Source organism: Elephas maximus, chromosome X (genome assembly GCF_024166365.1).
Source record: "Elephas maximus indicus isolate mEleMax1 chromosome X, mEleMax1 primary haplotype, whole genome shotgun sequence".
Lineage (NCBI taxonomy): Eukaryota > Metazoa > Chordata > Mammalia > Proboscidea > Elephantidae > Elephas > Elephas maximus.
This window is the reverse complement of record NC_064846.1, coordinates 143,746,861-143,761,092: the sequence shown is the minus strand read 5'-3', so window position 1 is coordinate 143,761,092 and position 14,232 is coordinate 143,746,861. Positions and strand designations below refer to the sequence as shown.

Here is a 14,232-nt window from a genome sequence, read left to right as displayed (position 1 = left end):
CAATAATGACTCAAACATAACAACAATTGTGAGGAAAGCGCAGGAATGAGCAGTGTTTTGTTCTGTTGTGCATGGGGTTGCTATGAGTCAGGACCGATTTGATGGTACCTAACAACATAACATATAACATACATACATACATATATATATATATATATATATATCAAACCAAGAAGGATGTAGGTGGTAGATTCAAGAAGAGGAGCAGAGACTGGGAAAGCTAAGCTAAGTGTCTTTGGGTACATTATAAAGCATGAACCCCAAGCCTACAACAGTCGTATAGCATCCAAGACACTAGGCCTAGAAAGTTTGAGCTTTGGGGCACGGTGTCTAGACAAAGGTCAACACAGCAATCAGGGATCTTGCTCTTGATCCAAAGTTATATGCACAGACCAACAGGTTCCTTTATAATTTTCCCTTGAAAACTGGAATAAACCAAAATGAAGAGTGTATAGGATTGGAAGCCAGACAGAGGCCTCCAGGTGCACCTAGAAAGAGGAGGCAGTAAGGTGACAGAGAAAAAATTCTTAGTATCATATATAATTTCCAAACTCATACAATCAATGCAATATTATTAAAGTGTCACAATTGAAACCTGAGTTGTATTTGTTATATCCACCACGTCCTCTAATACAGTGCTACTCAGAATGTTCCACCAAAGCATCCTCCAGCAGGAGACATTGAATGAATTTGCCTCAGAGCCTTGTAGCATAAATTAAGCAACAACTGCATGTTCAAAATTTCTATGAAAACCTGTTTTGTGCAAAATATTCAGGAATATTTTTCCTTCCCCTCTTAATGTATATATTTGCTTTAGGATAAAAATATACTTGTGCAGTTTTGATTTAAATAACAAATTTTCACTCTTGTGGCCTAAAATGATACTCAATGATATGTTCAATATTTAACGCTGTCATGGTTTGAATTGTGTCCCCCAAAATAATGTGAGTCAGCTTGTCCAGTATTGTGCGATTGCCCACCATTTTGTCATCTGATGTGATTTTCCCATGTGTTGTCAATCCTACCTCCATGATAATGAGGTGGAATTAGTGGCAGTTAATGAGGCAGGACTCAATCTACAAGATTAGGTTGTATATTAGGCCAATCTCTTTTGAGATATAAAAGAGAGAAGCAAGCAGAGAGACAAGGGGACCTCATACCATCAAGAAACAAGAGCTAGGAGAATAGTGCACCCTTTGGATCCATGGTCCCTGGGCTGAGAAGCTCCTAGACCAGGGAAAGATTGATGACAAGGACCTTCCTCCAGAGCAGACAGAGGGAGAGAACCTTCCCCTAGAGCTGGCACTATGAGTTTGGACTTCTAGCCTCCTAAACTATGAGAGAATAAACTTCTGTTTGTTAAAGCCATCCTCTTGTGGCATTTCTGTTATAGCAGCACTAGATAACTAAGACAAATATGTAACATCATGGACCTCCAGATGTTAAGTCTTATTCCCACTGTATTAGGAATACCTCAAGGAAAGTCGACACATAATTTCTTTCGAAAGTTTTTTTTTTTAATTTTTTTTTCCTGTCTTCAACTACTCACTCCATAGTTAAAAATAGCACAGGTTTCAGAAGCATAAAATACCTGACTTTGAATTCAAGTCTCCTATTAACTAGCTGTGATACATTGGCAAGTGACTTAGCCTTTCTAAGGTACAATTCCCTCGTTAGTAAAACAGAAGCTGAAATAATACCACTTCAGGGCACTCCTATGAGACTTCCAGAAAACAATATAGGTACCCTTATACAAACTTGGCATTAAATAGATATAGGATGATGTCTATGTTTTATTCTTTTATTATTCATTGTCTACTTCTCCCTTTTTTGGTCAAATTCTAGGTATAAATAAAAATAAAGGACATATTGAATATACTAGAAAGTGCAGAGCTCACCTACAGTGTGTTCTGTTCTCTCTTTCCTTGGCACCCCAGTCAAGGAGGAAAGTAGTCATTCTATATTCAGTAATTAACACAGGTAAATGTGGGTGGGACAGGGAAATACTTACAAGCTTCAAAGCTTTCTCCCACCCCCCCTTTTTTTTTGCTGTTTTTAATTAAACTTGTTTTGTTTCTTCTTTTTTCATCTTCTACATGTGCTTTATCTTTTCGTCGCAGGTGTCATTTTATGTCACTAAAACAGTAATATTTCCTTCAGATGCCCTACATTTATTTTTTTCCAAGTGTTTGAAACTGATTTTGCAAAACACACAAAGCATAAAAGCTTCTTTGGGTTATATGACCCTGCAGCTCTCTATCTTCAATCACTTTCATGAATAATATTTTCTTCATCAAATGAATTTTTGATATTACTTAACAGTTCCATGTGCTCACTCATATATTGTTTTCTTCCTTGCTAACCCAAATCACAAGGCGAAAGGATCACAAAATGAGACAGTAATCCTTCAGAGCATTGTCCATATAAAATAAATACAGATATGCAGACAACGTCAAAAAGAAATTCTGACAGGTTGATTGGTAAGTGGCATAAACAAAGTGGAAAAAAAATCAAAGTAAAAAACGTGAGTAAAGGAAATAAGTGCATTTGTGAAAATGATTAAATGATTTCTGACTCTTCAGATTTATGTTGGTCTTTTAATCTAAAGATATAGAGGGTCAATACAAAGTTTCAGTTAGAGATAAAGAGCACAAGGATAATTTCGCGTGGATTTCTGGTTACAAAAAAGTCAAGCCACAGACTTGTCTATTGCTCAGAATGTCAAGATATTGCTCTGTGATTACAGATCTCTAGGAACTGAAAACATCAAAAATGAGTGAAACACTAGGGATCCAACTTACTGGTGAATAATGCTGACCACTCCCCATAAAAATAAGATGTAGTAATCTACAGATTCAATGCAATCCCCATAGAAATCTCAATAGCCTTCTTTGTGGAAATCAATCCTCAAATTTATGTAGAACTGCAAGAGGCCCCAAAGAGCCAAAGTAGCCTTGGAAAAAAAAAAGAACAAAGTAGGAGGATACACATTTCCCAATCTTAAAACATATTATAAAGTTACAATAATCAAAATAGTCTGGTACTGGTATAATGATAGACACATAGACCTTTGAAATATAATTGAAAATATAGATATAAATTCATGCTTCTATGATCAGTTGATTGTCAACAAGGGTGCTAAATACATCCAAAGGGGAAAGAACAGTCTCTCTAGTATATGGTACTGGGACAAATGGATTTCTACAAGCAAAAGAATGAACCTGGACCCATATCTCACAACATACATGAAAACTAACTCGAAATAGATCAAACTCCTGAAGGTAAGAACTACAGAGATAAAACTCTTAGAAGAAAACAGACTAATGCTTTAGGATCTATTTCTTAACAATAAGTTCATAGATTTGACAATGAAAGTAAGAGCAACAATAAAAAATAGATCAATTTGACCTCATCATAATTAAAAGGTTTTTTTCAATCAAATGACTTGATCAAAAAAAGTGAAGAGATAACCTACTGATTGGGAGAAAATTTTGGGGAATCACAGATAGGCAAAGGACTTGAATAGACATTTCACCAAATAAGAAGTATGAATGGCCAACAAGCTCATGAAACGATGCTCAACATCATTAGTCATTAGAGAGATGCAAATCAAAAACATGATGAGATATCACTTCACATACTAATATGGCTATGATTAAAAAAACAAACCGGTGGTGGCAAAGAAACTGGAACCCTCCTCTATTGCTGGTGGGATTGTATAATGGTACAGCCAAATTGGAAAAGAGTTTGTCACTTTCTCAAAAAGTGAAACATAGAATTACCATGTGATCTAGCAATTCCACTCCTAGGTATATACCCAAAAGACATGAAAATAGGAATACAAACAGATACTTATACATCAGTGTTCATTGCAGCACTATTCACGATAGCCAAAAAGTAGAAACAGTCTAAATATCCATGAACAGATGAACACATAAACAAAATATACATACATGCAATGGAATTTTACTCAGCTGTGAAAAAAAAAAGAAGTCCTGATACATGCTACAACATGAATGAACCTTGAATACATCATGCTAGGTAAAATAAGTCAGTTACAATAGGACAAATATTGTATGATCCCACTTCCATCAAATATCTAGAAAAGGCAACTTCGTAGAGACAAATGTTGATGTCTGGTTATCAGGGGTAGATGGGAGGAGAAGGAAAAGGAAAAACACTGAGCTTCTGTTAAAGGTGATATAAAAATGTGGAAATGGATAATGGCAATGGTTGAAAAACATGATGAACATAATTAATGTCCCTGGACTGCACATGTAAAAAATGTCAAAATGACAAATATTTTGTTACATATGTATTTACCACAATAAAAAATTTCAATAAATTGTAGTGTAAATAAGCAGCTCAAACAGACATTCTTTTTCTTAACAATGGGTTGTAAAAAGTATTTTATAAGGAGAACAAAACTTTTGTTGAAAGATAATATAAAAAAATACACAAATCTCAAGAGAATAACTCGATGAATCTTCACAAACTGAACACACTCATATTACTAGCACCCATATCAAGAAGAAGATTGTGACCAGTACCCTAGGAACTCCCTCAAGCCCCCTTCTCTTTACTAGTCCCTTCAAGAATGACCACTATCTTTTAGACAACGCAATAGGAAGTCAGAGGAGCAGACTCGAGCAATTGGAATGCAGGGTGGGGGATCTGGAGGACCAGGGAATTGACACCAATATAGCTGAAAAAAATCAGATAAAAGAATTAAAAAAAATGAAGAAACCCTAAGAATCATGTGGGACTCTATCAAGAAGAATAACTTGCGTGTGATTGGAGTCCCAGAACAAGGAGGGATAACAGAAAATACAGAGAGAATAGTTGAAGATCTGTTGGCAGAAAACTTCCCTGACATCATGAAAGATGAAAGGATATCTATCCAAGATGCTCATTGAACCCCATTTAAGATTGATCCAAAAAGAAAATCACCAAGACATATTATCATCAAACTTGCCAAAACCAAAGATAAAGAGAAAATTTTAAAAGCAGCCAGGGATAAAAGAAAGGTCTCCTACAAAGGAGAATCAATAAGAATAAGTTCAGACGACTCAGCAGAAACCATGCAGTCAAGAAGGCAATGGGATGACATATACAGAGCACTGAAGGAGAAAAACTGCCAGCCAAGGATCATATATCCAGCAAAACTCTCTCTAAAATATGAAGGTGAAATTAAAACATTTACAGATAAACACAAGCTTAGAGAATTTGCAAAAACCAAACCAAAGCTACAAGAAATACTAAAGGAAATTGTTTAGTCAGAAAACCAATAATATCAGATACCAGCACAACACATGGTCACAGAACAGAACATCCTGATATCAACTCAAATAGGGAAATCACAAAAACAAATTAAGATTATTTTTAAAAAGAAAAAAGAATGACCACAATCCTGACTTTTAGGGCCATGGATTAGTTTTGCCTTTAGAAGAGTGTCTTAAAAACAGGAAAAAAGAAAATGCTGGTTGCATAGTTTATGTTAGGAAACTGATGATTGAAAGACATCAGCTTCATGTACAGGAAGTTCAGAAAGAAAAGAAAATATTCCCATTGATGAAATATGCTTTACAAAGCACAGGCAAGTAGTGTAATGTAGTGACTATGAATGCTTACTTTGTACTTAGAATGCCTTGGTTCAAATCCCAGCTCTGCAATATCCCAGATAAGCAATCTTGGGCAAGTAATTTAACTTCTCTGTGTGTTACCTTTCTTCATGTGTACACACATGTACTGTTACCTACCTTGTGGTTATACTGTGAAGGTTTAAAAGCACTTAGAATAGTGCCTTGTTCATAATATGCACTCTTTAAGTGTTAGCTATCATATTCATGTATTCCAAAATTTAAAGCTAAATAATCCATATTTTTCAAAATTCTCCTAAAAAATTTATCCTCAGCATAACACAAGCCACCAACTTCAAAGTAGTTCGATGGTTAAATGGGTTAATAATTACAAGGAGTCCAGCATGGTTTCTGGCATATAAAATGCTCCATAAACCCTAATCACATTCCCTCCTTCCTTCTTCCTGTTAAATTTCATCACTTGAGGGTGAAGAGTAGGACTCTCCGTTGAGGATCCATGTTCCTGGCAGGACTTGGACAATTTGAGGAGCTTCAATAGGGACTATTTGCAAAGATGAGAGCAGGGTATAATGAAACCACCTGAACTAGTAACAGAGAAGAGCTATTATCACTCCTAGACCTATAGGAGGAGAGAAAGAGACAGGGAGATAAAGAAAGTGAGGGAGAGGTGGAGGGAGAAAGAGAGAAATTGATTGGCTATCAGTCCTTAGATAAGGAGAGAGTTGAGAGGGCACCTGACAGAAGTTGTGATATACGTGTGATGAATACAGCCAGTTTGCAGTGAATAAATGAATCAACCTCTTTTGCCCCCTCGCTCTGATCTCCTGTTAATGCTCCCCTTGGCCAAATTCAACTGGATGCCAGGGGACAAGGGAGCCTGTTGATATAGTCCACACAGGTTAGCCTTGCAAAAAAGAGAAAAATGGAGAGTAGCTGAATGGATATACCAAAGATATTCAACACCTCAGACATGGAAACAAATTCCCTTTGAGCAAAGATGTTAGAGAGCCCTGATAGGGAACTAAATGAAGGCCCATGTGTTCCTCCCCATACCCCTTACAATATTTGTCCCTGGTAATGATATTTCAAAGAGCCAACTGTATCACTGGGCCACATCCTTTTCTTTAATAGGGGTATTAATGTACTGGAATGTTTCATGTGCTGTAAGAGATGAAAATAAACATATATTTATTAATTATTCCTTACCATCAAATAGTTTTAGAGGTTTGTATATGCCAGGAACAGCACTAAAATCTGGGCTACAAAGATAATCAAGATAAAATCAAGATACTCCTTGGAGCAAAGAAGTGCTCAAGAGCTGAGTTAGATAATATAATAGTTTTACTTTGTCTCCAGATATAAAATGTTATTTGGCAGTAACTCTTTATAAAACATAATCACTAGGACCCAATGCATATGCTATACTATTTAGTACACCAGAAATGATTCAACCAGATTGCACATTAGAACTTTCGACAGGCACCACAACGCTAGCTAATGAAAATCAAGTCATTATCTGTAAATGACCTATTATAAACCCAAAAGTAAAGTGTGCTTAACAACAAATGGCTTGTTGCCTGATCAGATCAGTCTTTAACATGTCTTGCAATAAAACGGAATTCTTTAACCTAGGCCTGAGATTCCTCATCCATAAATTAAAAAAAAAAAAAACCCACTGCCGTCGAGTCAATTCGGACTCATAGCAATAAAAAAAAAAAAAAACCCTATAGGTCAGTACTAATTCATTTTATTAGGTATTCTGAAACATAAACTAGTAAAAATGACAACAGAGAATTTTCTATCTTATATTTCTAGATATAATCTTAATATACTTACCAAATAAACCCACTTTTAAAATATTTGGAAGCATTACAAACTATGATGGTAGGTAATTATTTAAAAAAAAAAACTAGTGTTGGTAGTTTTTTTTTTACACCTGTTTAAATATCCTTTATAAATGTAAAATTTTGAAAGTTAAATTCAACTTTCTGTTCAATCACATACGCCCAGGGTTTAAGTTTAAGATGTTGTTAAGTGCCGTCGAGTCAATTCCAACTCACAGAGACCCTATAGGACAGAGTAGAACTGTCTCATAGGGTTTCCAAGGAGTGCCTGGTGGATTTAAATTGCTGGTTAGCAGCCGAGCTCTTAACCACTGCGCTACCAGGGCTCCCAAGTTTAACACAGCCAGTGATAAAAAAAAAAAAAAAAACTGGTTATATCAATAGGGCTTTTGCGAAAGAAGCAGCAAGATATGTTTGGCAAAAAGAAGTGCTTTGTTTCAAAGCATCTAAATAAGAATTGTTCAAAAAGAAAAAAAAAACATTGTGACTCAATGAGCAGGCTGACTAGAAAAGGCCAACTATTATCTCTGAGCTCCAGGCAAAATGCAGAGTGGGAAAGCATTATTCAGGATGCTTCAAGTCAAGAAGAATGAGACAATCATGGCCCAAGAGCATATGAAGATTCCTTTAATTAATCACGTAAAATTTGTTTATAAACATTAACATTCTTAAAATTTCTTAATTGCGCTACAGTGGAATAGTGTGTGGACAATGTGTGCAACAAGAGACAACCTCTTCCCAATCTTTTCCTTCCCCTACCCACTAAAGAAGTCAGCCTTGGTCCACGCATTCTCTTCTCTTCCAAGCTTCTGAAGAGGCCCTGACTAAAGGCAATGCCAAGTCAAGGGAATAGGAATGTTATGGGTTGAACCGTGTCCCTTAAAAAAGATATCATTTGGGATGCTTCCTCTGGTGTCCCTGCGGGGAGGGGTGGGGCAGGGAAGGAGATGAGGCTGGCTCTGCAAATGCTGGGAAAGCTGCACACTAGATTCAGCTGCTACTGTGGGATGGCTCTGCCCTGCCAGGCAAAGAAGCATTCTAGAGCACTCACAGAAACAGGAAACAAGTGAGGAACAAGTGCTTCTTCTCCCTCCAGCTTTGCAGTCTCCCTCTAGTGTCTCACAGCTTTCAGCTCTGCTGGCTTAAAGGCCTTGGTTTCCAAGGGAAGAATGCTTCCATGAGATTACACAACCATGGTTTTGTTTTATAAACTGGCCATTTTGAGATCCTGATGCCATTGGGCCAATAGACAAGGTAGGATTACTCTACCACCTGCAGCGATGATCCTGATAACCAGGGGAAACGGGGTTGCTTCGAACAATAAGGGCAGGGAGGACAATGTCTGGAACCAGGAATTCTCTGGGGAACCTCTCAGTACTTCCATGTTCAATAGTAAAAATGAATGGAAAATTATAGCAACCAAAAAAGGCAAGGCCACTGAAGATTCAGACCCTTCGGGAAGGAAGGTTTAGGTGGCCCCAACTAGGTAAAAATCCCTACCAGTTGAGAACCTTGCTGAGGGAAAAGGATACATGGAATGGGTAAAGGAAGAAGGAAACTATAAATATTAACTACAGCTTTGTGACCAGTTATGGAAATGAACATTGCATGCATGTGTGTGTGTATAATCTGTATGTTTTCTTCTTCTCTCTCTGCTTTTCCTTTTCCTCATTATCTGTACAATTTTCATAGGAGGTTAGCTTTATAAGTTAGTTTGCAGGTAACAGGATATTCAGATGGGACTGTGACTGAGTCTGAAAATTAACTAGCGTGACCTAGAGATGGATAGTATGACTGTCTTTCAGAAATAAATACACTTGCTATTTGAACATTTCATTTTTTTATCTTGGAGATAAATGGCTTTGTTTGTATGAAAGATATGTTTAAAGGACAGCTGCATCTTGTTAGACAAAAACAGTTATTTCTGTTGTTCTAGGGAAGTTCAAATACTTGTAGAAAGGTGTGTGAGGATGACAATTAGCCAAAGGAATGGACAGAGGCAGTTATTAGGCTATTGTCTCTCAGCTCAGAATCTATCCTTCTATACTTTGCTTTGGGATGCTGGAGCTGAAACTATGCAAACCACATTTCTGCTTTCCTAGATGGCCCCCAGGTAGGCTCTGCCAATAACGGGCACTATAAAGAAATGGCAAGGCAGGGCCAAGATGCAGAGTAGTCAGACACTTCCTGTGGTTCCTCTTACAACAAAGACCTGAAAAAACAAGTGAATCGATTATATATAACAATCTAAGAGCCCTGACCATCAAAGACAAAGTTGAGGAGTCAGACTGAGCAGCAGGGGGAAGGAGAGACAGTTTAGAAACAGCAAGGATGTGCTGGCCAGGTCAGGTCTGGCAAAAAAACCCTACAGGCTGGGTCGTCTGGCGCACACAGGCTGAGGCAAGCAGTAGCGCTCAGGACATGTTTTCCACACCAGGAGAAACCGAGCGGTGGAGAGTCTACTCAAGCCTACAGAACCAAGGGAAAGCAGCGCTGAATCTGCGAAAGTAAAGTGCAAGCATCTAACCTATTGCACGGGATCAAAAAAAAACCCTTCCCCCCTCTGGGAAGAGCCTCTCTCCCATTTACCTGCCCCCTCCCCACCCTGCTCCAGTCAGGTTAGGCTTCAGCAATTGTCACAACCCCTGGGTTGGAAGTAGGACCCATCACACACCCCAAGCCATTCTCCCAGCTTTGGAGAGGGAACAAATTAACAAACAGGAAAAAACAATCTGCCAGGAACTCTAAGCCAGGAACTCAGAGCACGCACAGCCCTTTGCCTAGGCACAGGCGTAAGAGGTCCACAGACTTTGAATGTCTTTTACGCCTGCCTCAACCTGTGCAGGTCCATTTCAACAGCATAGGCCTTCATTACAACATACTACAGGGTATATATCTGAAGCCTATTTTCAACTGCAACAGCTAAGAGGGAGTGGCAGATTTGTGACATCTGACACCACCCTGCCCATTTTTTACCTACCACATCAGGTGCCTGAGGACTGGTGGTCCCATCCATGCCACCTAGCCACCCACAACAGGGGTCCAAGAATAAGTGGTGCCTCCCAGTCCTTACAGCCAACAGCATCAGGTGTCCAAAGTCTGGCTGCAAAACCCACCCACCTACATGCTATAGGGAACAGGGACACACCTTTCACCCAGGCACTCAGTGGCAGCCATCAACCCCCTACCTTGCTCAGCACATAACCCCTTACTGCAGCCAAATACCTGTGCCTACTCCATTTATCCTGATGTAGCCCTGCCCATCTAGGACTGTAGGTGAGAGCCTGCACCACACACTCAGTGACCGACAACCTGGATACCTGAGCTGAATCCACACGAGAAAAGTAAACAGACTCCTGGGCTTTCATACCTAGTAACAACTCTAATCACCTGGTCACAGGATGTGAGAGCTTCAAAAAAAAAAAGACACCAATAATCAAAGTAGCTCACATGTTCGGCCTATTTGGGCATACCAAAACAAAACAAAACAAGAAGCTAGGACACAGTAAGCAAACATAAAATATAATAACTTATTGATGGCTCGGAGATAACAGTCAATATCAAATCACATAAAGAGGCAGACCATGATGGCTTCAACAAATGACTAAAACAAAGAATCAAGAAATCTCCCAGAGGAAGATATAGTCTTGGAATTACCAGAGGTAGAATTCAAAAGATTAATATACAGAGTTCTTCAAGAGATTGGGAAGGAGATCAGGCAAAATGCAGACCAAGCCAAGGAACACACAGACAAAGCAACAGAGGAACTTAAGAAGGTTATACAAGAACATAATGACAAATTTATTAGGATACATGAATCCATAGAGAGACAGAAAACAGAAATTCAAAAGATTAACATTAAAATTTCAGAGTTAGACAACTAAATAGAAAGTCATAGGGACAGAATTGAGGCAATGAAAGTCAGAATTAGTGAGACTGAAGATAAAGCACTTGACACCAATTTATTTGAGGAAAAACCAGATAAAAGAATTTAAAAAAAAAAGAAAAGAAAAAGAAACCCTAAGAATTATGTGGAACTCTATCAAGAGGAATCACCTATGAGTGATTGGAGTACCAGAACAGGAGGGCATAACAGAAAATACAGAGAGAATTGTTGAAGATTTGTTGGCTGAAAACTTCCCTGATATTGTGAAAGACGGGAAGATACCTATCCAAGAAGCTCATCGGACCCCACCCCCGGTAGATCCAAAAAGAAAGTCACCAAGACATGTTATAATCAAACTTGCCAAAACCAAAGATAAAGAGAGAATTTTAAGGGCAGCTAGGGATAAACGAAAAGTCTTCTACAAAGGGCGGTCAATAAGACTAAACTCTGACTACTCAGCAGAAACCATGCAGGCAAGAAGGCAATGGGATGACATATAAAGCCCTGAAGGAAAAAAAAAAAAATTGCCAGTCAAGATTCATATATCCAGCAAAACTGTCTTTCAAATATGATGGTGAAATTAGGGCATTTCCAGATAAACAGAAGTTTAGGGCATTTGCAAAAACCAAACCAAAATTACTGGAAATACTAAAGGGAGTCCTCTGGTTAGAAAATCAATAACATCAGATCACAACCCAAGACTAGAACACAGGACAGAACGACCAGATATCAACCCAGATAAGGAAGTCACAAAAATAAATCAAAGCTAAAACACTGAAAATAGGGAAACAGAGATGTCAATATGTAAAAGATGATGACATTAAAACAAAAAAGAGGGAGTAAATGTAGTCATAGAACTTTCATATGGAGAGGAAGTCAAGGCAATATTAAGAAGTAAAAGATAGGTTTATACTTAGAAAAACGGAGGTAAACATTAAGGTAGCCAGAAAGAACACTAACAATTCTACACAACAAAATAAAAAACAAGAAACACATAAAGACTCAGAAAACACAAAATCAACAACAATGAAAAGAATATACATAAAGAAATGATTCAGCACAGAAAATTAAGTGGAACAAAGAAACTGTCAACAACATACCTAAAAAAAAATATATCAAAATGACAGCACTAAACTCACACCTACCAATAATTACACTGAATGTAAATGGACTAAACACACCAATAAGGAGACAGAGGGTGGCAGAATGGATTAAAAAAAAAGAAAGATATGTTCAAGTCCTAATGCCTATGCCTGGGAATCTGAACCTATTTGGGAATCTAGTCTTTACATATGTAATAAAATTAAGATGAGGCATTACATTATCTGGCTGGGCCCTAATCCCATATAGCTGGTGTCCTTATAAGAAGAGGTAGAGAGACACAGACAGACACATAGGGGAAAGGCCATGTGATGACAAAGGCAGAGATTGGAATAAGGTATTTATTTCCCTGCCTCTTGAATCTGAGTTGACCTTTAACTTGCTTTGGACAATACAATTGTGGTGTGCCACTGCCACATGTAGGCCTCCAAAGGGCTCAACCACTTTTGACTTCTTTTTTATGCCTTTGCCTTCATCATAAGCACATGCCTAAGCCAGCCTGCTGGAGGATGAGGCATGTGTAGCAACAAGGATGTAGGAGGTATTTTATCAATATTTATGTTCATCAACCTTTGGTAATTCTACTTCCTATTTTATCCTTAACATAATTGTATGAGCAATGCCCTGATAAAATAGCCCAACAAGAACTGATCCAGTTGTCCCAGATGAGGTCATACAAGACTGTCTTATGGCTAGACATGTGGAAGAGCTCAGCCAATTTCAGCAAAGCCACCTATTCAAGATACAGCTGACTAGAGACACATGAGTAATCCTAGCAGAGAGCTAAAGAACTGCCTGTCCACCTTGCAAATCTAAAAGAAAAATAGTCATTGTTTTAAATACTGAATTTCAAGGTGGCTTGTTATACAGCTATAGCTAACTGATGTAATGTTCATGTGTGAATGTTTCCATATATGCAGGGATAAGATGTCTGAAAAATTAAACTGCATTACAAAGATGGGGAATTTATTTATGAAATATCTAATTTTTAAAAGAGCCCTTGGAATTTTTATGGAAAAACATCTCGAGATAGAAAACTTTATTTCGGTGCTGAAATTAAGAATGTGAAAAAAATCACAGTGTCTAGAGATGACTCAACAAGTAATCTGAAGAAGTGCACAGTCAATATACTCTACACAGCTCCTCCAATTTCATCTTCCAAAAGAGGAATGATTAGCAAAGCCCTATTGTTTTTAATTCTTGGCTTCATGGAACAATAAAGAAATATAATAGTACAAGATTTCTAAAGCTGCCTTTAATAAAATACTGTTTGCTAACTCTTCTGTGATAGTTAACACCCAGTGGTAGTTACATATTGAAAATATACCCAAGATTGTATTTCTTGCCCAAACATGCTCACTTGAAGTTCACTTGGATGTTCTGAGACATTAAAATATATATATATATATAGGTGGACTTTTTATTTCTATTTGCTGGATTTTTTACTGTGTTTTCACTGTAGATAAAAATTCCTGTTCATCTAATTTCATTCATAAGCTCTCATTTACAACGATTTATCATTCAGACATTTTCTAAACAAGAATAGTGAATTAAAAAGAATTCCCTGTGGATTAAAAGTGTCTTCTGTGGTTAGTGTTTCTAGAAAAACACAGGTTTTTTTAAAAATAAATTAAGCTGAATAACAGTCAAAGGGGAGGTAGTTAGGTTTGACATATTCTCCTCACAAAGCTCATGAGAACATTTTAAAATTGCCACATAAATTAATTACGAAATCTTAACAGGCACCTTTTGATTTCAAAAGTAGGAAAAAAAGTACTTTAATAACTCTTTGAACAGAAGT

The 14,232-nt window shown here is 37.6% G+C and overlaps 1 protein-coding gene across 12 annotated transcripts in view; it reads right to left on the bottom strand.

Moving 5' to 3' along the window:
- Positions 1-14,232, bottom strand: part of DMD (dystrophin) — a 2,447,064-nt gene that overhangs the window by 1,925,356 nt on the left and 507,476 nt on the right. The gene's annotated exons all lie outside the window — the stretch shown is intronic.